Source organism: Triticum aestivum, chromosome 6D (genome assembly GCF_018294505.1).
Source record: "Triticum aestivum cultivar Chinese Spring chromosome 6D, IWGSC CS RefSeq v2.1, whole genome shotgun sequence".
Lineage (NCBI taxonomy): Eukaryota > Viridiplantae > Streptophyta > Magnoliopsida > Poales > Poaceae > Triticum > Triticum aestivum.
The window spans coordinates 457,637,561-457,643,518 of record NC_057811.1 but is presented as its reverse complement, the minus strand read 5'-3'; the positions used below and the strand labels follow the sequence as shown (position 1 = coordinate 457,643,518).

The 5,958-nt window shown below is 46.8% G+C and overlaps 1 long non-coding RNA gene across 1 annotated transcript; it reads left to right on the top strand.

Annotated features, from left to right (window-relative positions):
* The first annotated feature begins 2,100 nt into the window (after window positions 1-2,100).
* Window positions 2,101-4,264, top strand: LOC123141983 (uncharacterized). The gene is made up of 2 exons (XR_006470490.1): window positions 2,101-3,488; window positions 4,043-4,264. It is a non-coding gene; the product is annotated as an uncharacterized lncRNA (long non-coding RNA).
* Window positions 4,265-5,958: the final 1,694 nt, after the last annotated feature.

Genomic DNA, 5,958 nt, shown 5'->3' with positions numbered 1-5,958 from the left:
TTAGTTTATTAAGGTTTATTTATTTTGTTTACTATAAAAAAATGAACATAGATGCGCCTATAGAGAAAATTCAACCTAAATTTATAATAAATTTCTATGAAATTCAAAGAAATTTACTCTGAATTTAGGTCAAATTCCCTTATAAGGGCATCTATTTTCACTTTGAGAGGAGCTCAACAAGGCAGAAAGGGACGGGCTTATAAACTGGTGTGAGCGCCCTTCGGTTGGCGAGGTGGGACTAAACTCTGACCGCAACTAGGACCAACCCTTTAGTCCCGGTTTGTGGTATGAACCGGGACTAAAGGGTGAGCCTCTGGTCCCGGTTCAAGCCACCAACCGGGACCAATGGTGGTGGGCCAGGAGCGAGGCCCATTGGTCCCGGTTTGTCCCACCAACCGGGACCAAAGGGGCCGGACGAACCGGGACCAATGCCCCACGAGGCCCGGCAGGCCCCTCGCCGCACGAACCGGGACTAATGTGAATATTGCCATGTGACCAAAGCCCAGTTTTCTACTAGTGTACCTGTGTGAGTCAGTTTTTTTTTACCAGTCGCTGCCCGGGCTGTCCGTCTGAACGAGCGTGAGGAGGGTCTGAGATGCCCGGCTATAGATGTTGTTGATTACTACTCCCAATAGTCATTTGTTTTGTAGCCCCGGGTGCTCCTGGTCGACATGGATAGCGTCCATTCCAGCATTGCTCAGTAGAAACATTTTAATCAGCACTCGAAATTACAATACTACTTCTGCAGGACGACGACACCTACACGTAGTGGTCGTCTTTCGACAGCTAGAAGTGGTTTTTCGGCGTTGCACTGACGTGCCGGGAACATGCATGCAGAATTGGGGGTAGTTCTGGTCTCCCATCGTGCGCACAAAATGGCTAGAAAGTAAACAAGCCTGATCAAACTCTGCTTTGACAATTAAATGTGAGCGTGATAGGGATCAGAAGAGCTGACTGCAGGTGTGTGGTTGCACTTGCACACGGCTTGTTCTTTCTGAAGAAAAATGGCAGGGACAGAATGGTCATTCTAATATGCATCCAGCAAGGGAAGGTGTGCGTGGATAGCTGCAATTTGTATACGGTTAGGATAAGGTTAGCAAATAAAAATGTAGAATATGCTGGTAGTTGCCTTCTGCGCACGATATGCAAATTTATTGATTAAGATTTGCAAGTAGCAGGACGGCGTATTGCACGGGCTTGGCGCGTGACGCATTATAGAATTTCAAAACGATATCGGTGTTGGAGATAGGATCGTTGATCCGTTGCCAGCGAGCGGAGAAGCATAGCAGCCGATGCTTTCTTCAGCCAGCGTGCTTGAGATAATTGTAGCGACAAGAAAGCAGACAGACATGGCGTGTTTGGCGCACAAGGTTTCCCTGATGTGCTGCTTCAAAATAAAAGCCAAACCTGCGTGAAGTGTGAAGTGTGCCAAACTTTCCTCGTGTAAAGGGAGATCATGCGTGCTAGTGCTGCCATTCGACCGAACGGAGGGAGTAGTATATATCCTACGTGATCTGAATTGGCATCGACATAGTTTTCACGGCCGTAAAGTAAAGGCACCTGACGATCTGTTGTTCAGAAGATCGAACACCTAGAATTACTAGGAACTACTGCCTACTCCTACCAGGAGGCAATGGATGGGGTCAAACCCACCCGATCACGGCAAAGATCGACCCATCTTTCTTGCATGAAACCGAAGATCCACGGGAAAGCAAAAGCAGACATATCCACTATCCACCAGTACCACCGAACAGCAGAACTGGGGTGTGGTCTGGATCATCATCCATCCAGCTGCACCACACCGCCGAGCCGATGAATCATTAGCATCCCCCGACAGAAAGACGGCAACCTGCCAACTTCCCGACTCAAATTAATTACAAGTCTTCATGGTAGTACTAGAGCCAACTGCATTCCTTGCGGTATTCTCCTCAGCGACAGCGAGCATAGGATGCGTGCGACCACAACGATGGTACAGTTCGATAGCCATGCATGCGTCACTACAACAAAATAGGCATGTAGGGACGTTTTCGTGTTGACGCTTTTATGTACGTCTCATTATTCAAAATCACATTGTGCATAGGGACGATTTATGAGGCGCAAAGGACATCGTCCCTTGATTCCAATAAAAAAAGATCCCGGTGGTTCAGAATATCTTGCTCCACCACCATCACCATAATCCCCCATCGTGCGAGATGTCCCAAGAAAGTAGTAACTACCATGTAAAAAGGGTGCCATCTCTAGCCTAAACCTAGCACCGCCATGCCACACCGCCGCCTCTGCCAAGATCCTGCTCCTCCTCACCTCAGACTCACTGTAGCAGGTCCACCCCCCTCGTCCGTCGGCATCCAACAGCAGGCCCGGGGACGCTGGCCTCCAGGCGGCGGCCTAGCCCCACTTCGGCCGCCTCGACCTGCAGCTCCGGCACACGGTGCACTCCGGCTGAAAGGGAAGATGACGGGTGGCGAAGTGGGCAACAGATCCGAACTGGACATCGCACCTTCTCCTACTGAGATCGTAGTGACATACGACCCGACAGGAAACAATGGTAGAAGATGAACAAGATCGACGAGGAGGACAAAAGGTATTGATCAGTTAGGCGCTCTTTTATTTGTATGTTTGCTGTCCTTCTCGTTCATACTAAGATTGAGATCCACCTTTCTGTATGTTGTTGTTTTATTGGTCGCCCACTGCATCAATGTTATTAGAGACAGGGGGGATATATGCCCCTGTGACGACTCCCACCCGGCCCTCCATTTGCTCGCCGGCATCCTCTGTCTCTAAGAACCCGACGTCTTGCGACCAAAAAATCCTCCAAGTGTCCTCCGCCATGTGAAGCTCGTTTCCATCAGGTAGGCTGACCTCGTGCTTGCCACTGTCGACCAGCAGCAAGGCGGCAAGTTCATTTATATGTGAGTCGATCTACTTTTTTATTTTAGTTTTTCTATCAATTCGTTCCAAGTAAGAATTGGAGCCGCTCCCATGATGCGTACTTAAGTGTGGAGGAGAATCTTGACATTGTAATTTAGATTATCCTATTAAGATAGGACAACGCTGCTTTGCCGGGTTTTTTTTTCTGAACTCTCATCTGTTTACTGATTAAACATTTAGACTACTACAATTTAAAGTAGATCTTACACATAGCTTTCTTCGTTGTTTGCTCCCAAATTATTGGCACTCATGTATGCAGGTTCTTGATAAAAAGCCTCTGAGAATATCCTGATAGAATAAGATGGTCAGTGTTCTTAACACATTTTTCTTTTTCATGCAGTTAATAATGCTCGTGTATCAACTATCAAATCACCTTCACCCTCCACCCCTCCCATAACTAAAATTAAGAGCTTTGCACCCACGTTCTAACATTTCTTAGAATTAACATGGCTTCTACTCTAAACGGAGAGATCAACTCATACATGCAGTTTCTCACCTGCAGAAACTTTTCTCATGTTGTCTGATAAAGAGCACCGTGGATGGATATATTATCATGTTTGGTAAGATTTAATCATATGTGTTGCACTATGTCTAGAGCAGCTAAATGGTATAATGCTCTGTTAAATACGTATATATTGTGTTAGACTGAAGATAATTAATATGAACTACCATGAGAATTCAGTATTTTTTATGGTAACCCGCCCCCTTAATAAGTAGAGCTAGTATTAAGGCTTAGAGATTATCAGTGTCAACAACCATTAGAATTCAGTCCCTGTATGTTAAGCTGCTGTTATTTCTTTACATATATATGCTTCGTATGGTAATACTTACTTAGTTAATTGTTATTTTTCTAACAAATACACTTCAAGCATTCTCACCTTGGCCAATCTATCGATGACATAATCATTTTTCTTCTTAATACAGTATGTATTTATATTTCATATGGGCACATGAAATCTACACGGCTAGATTGAACTTCTGAAGTGCATGTTTACTCATGTGGTATATGTAATACCGTTCTTCTCTATTCTTATGGCTGTATGTTCAGCAAACGAAAACTTACTGATAGAAGTTCCAGTAAATTTATGTATATCTCATTGGGCTTTCTTGGCAGAAAAACTTCTATGTGCGGATTTTGAAGGCAGTTGCCACAAGGATGAACTAGAGAAGCAGAGAAAGCAAGGAGCCATTGTTCCATTATCAGCATGTAGAAACTAAAAATCATATAGATATGTTTCACCTACTTTGTGACATGTAATTGTTCATAGGTGATGTGTACAATTAAGTTTGTAAGCTACTACTACTCTTAGTAATACAATGTTATTATTTTGTGCCATGTCATACAATTTTCGAATATTTTCTGATATGTAAATGAGAATCCAATTATTTCATAGGAGCAAGTAATTCTGTTAAGCCCAATTGATTAAAAAATTACACAATAGAAAGAGGATATATGCAGTTGCATCTAGTATGAATTTATCAAAGCATCCCTAGGGGCATAAAGATTCTCTCAAAACACCTCGTATCCATGTTGACGCGCTTTTTTAGGACGCCCTTAAAACGTGTCATATCCATGTTGACACGCTTTGTAAGGACGCTCTTAAACGTCTCATTTCCGTGTAGACACGCTTCCTCCGCGTCTCAATGGTCTTTGAGACGGTGCGTGAGGAGACGCTCCTAGGACGCTTTAATGAGCGACTCTAAAATCAGCTAGAGATGATTTGATGCGTCTTTAACACCTACATTTAGCGTCTCTACATGGCATTTTTGTTGTAGTGCGTATGCCTAGCTAGCTAGCAGGATCATCTTCTTTTCGTGGAGAGCATGAGAGAGTCGGAGCTGCGCGTGGTCGCAGTGACATGAACAAGAGCGCGAACCGTGAATGCAGAAGACGGCACCATACAAGCGCTAGCTACGAAGTTATCTCCGGATCGAATTTCGGTACAGTGTGCGTAGCAAGTACACTGCGCTGCAAATAATCTAGACACACATGACTCATGTACGCATGGCGCTAACCGGCGGCGGCCGAGATAGTTGACAAACGCGACGCGGCCCGTTCCAGCGAGGTACGTAAACCATGAACGCGGGGCCGGCCGTGTCGGCGGGCGCACGAGCAGACGCAGAAACATCGGGGAGTTCACCGTCGGTCCGCCACCCGGCTCGCGGGAAAATATCAGGTCAAGCATTTCGGCGCAAGAAAGCGGGTGGGAATGGATAGCGGCAGCGCGTTCGATTCGATCAGAGTCAAACGGAGCGTGCACCTGGCATGGCATGCCTGGCCGAGCTCGACACACATGCGCGCGCCGGAGTCCAAGGCAAGAATATGCATTGCATGCAGCGTGCTCCCTCGGCACAGCAGCACCAGGGCGTGCGCTGTCGCCGCGCGCTATCTGCAGCAGCGCACACATGGCCGCGCAGAGCCATTCCAGCAGCGCACACATGGAACGGTGCAGGTGCGTGCATGCATCAGGGATCAGACGGTCGTCTTCTCAGTGCGGTGCTCCATCGGTCTGTTCGGCGAACGGTCGGCTGCTTCTCGGACACCTCGCCAGCCTGATCGTTCATGTTGATCTCGAGCTGAGTCGTTGAGACCTGTCAGGCCCGGTGCCATGCATCTCTTTGAAGCAAAGGCGCTCCCTCGAGGGTCCACACACACGAGGATCTATCTAACCAACCGCACCACCTCAATCTTGATAATGCTAGAGAGTAGAGAGTATACCTAGTTTCTTGGAGAGGATGAAAGAGGAATGCGGCTGTCTTTTCCTGCCAGTCGACATCATGTCATCCGCACCAAAAAACGCTAACGTATAACATGGGACACCACACCAGGGACGCACAGTTTTGGTTAGTAGGTCAGGTGTGTGGGAGTGTTTGATCGCCCAGTGTAAAGCTTTACACGTGCTGATCTGCGGTACGTGGTTGGCCTCGGTTCCGTGGCGCAGCCGTTTCATAGGAAAAAAATTATATGAGACCAGGTCTCACGGTTAGCATATGAGACCCGCCCTGATGGATGACATGTGGCATTCACAA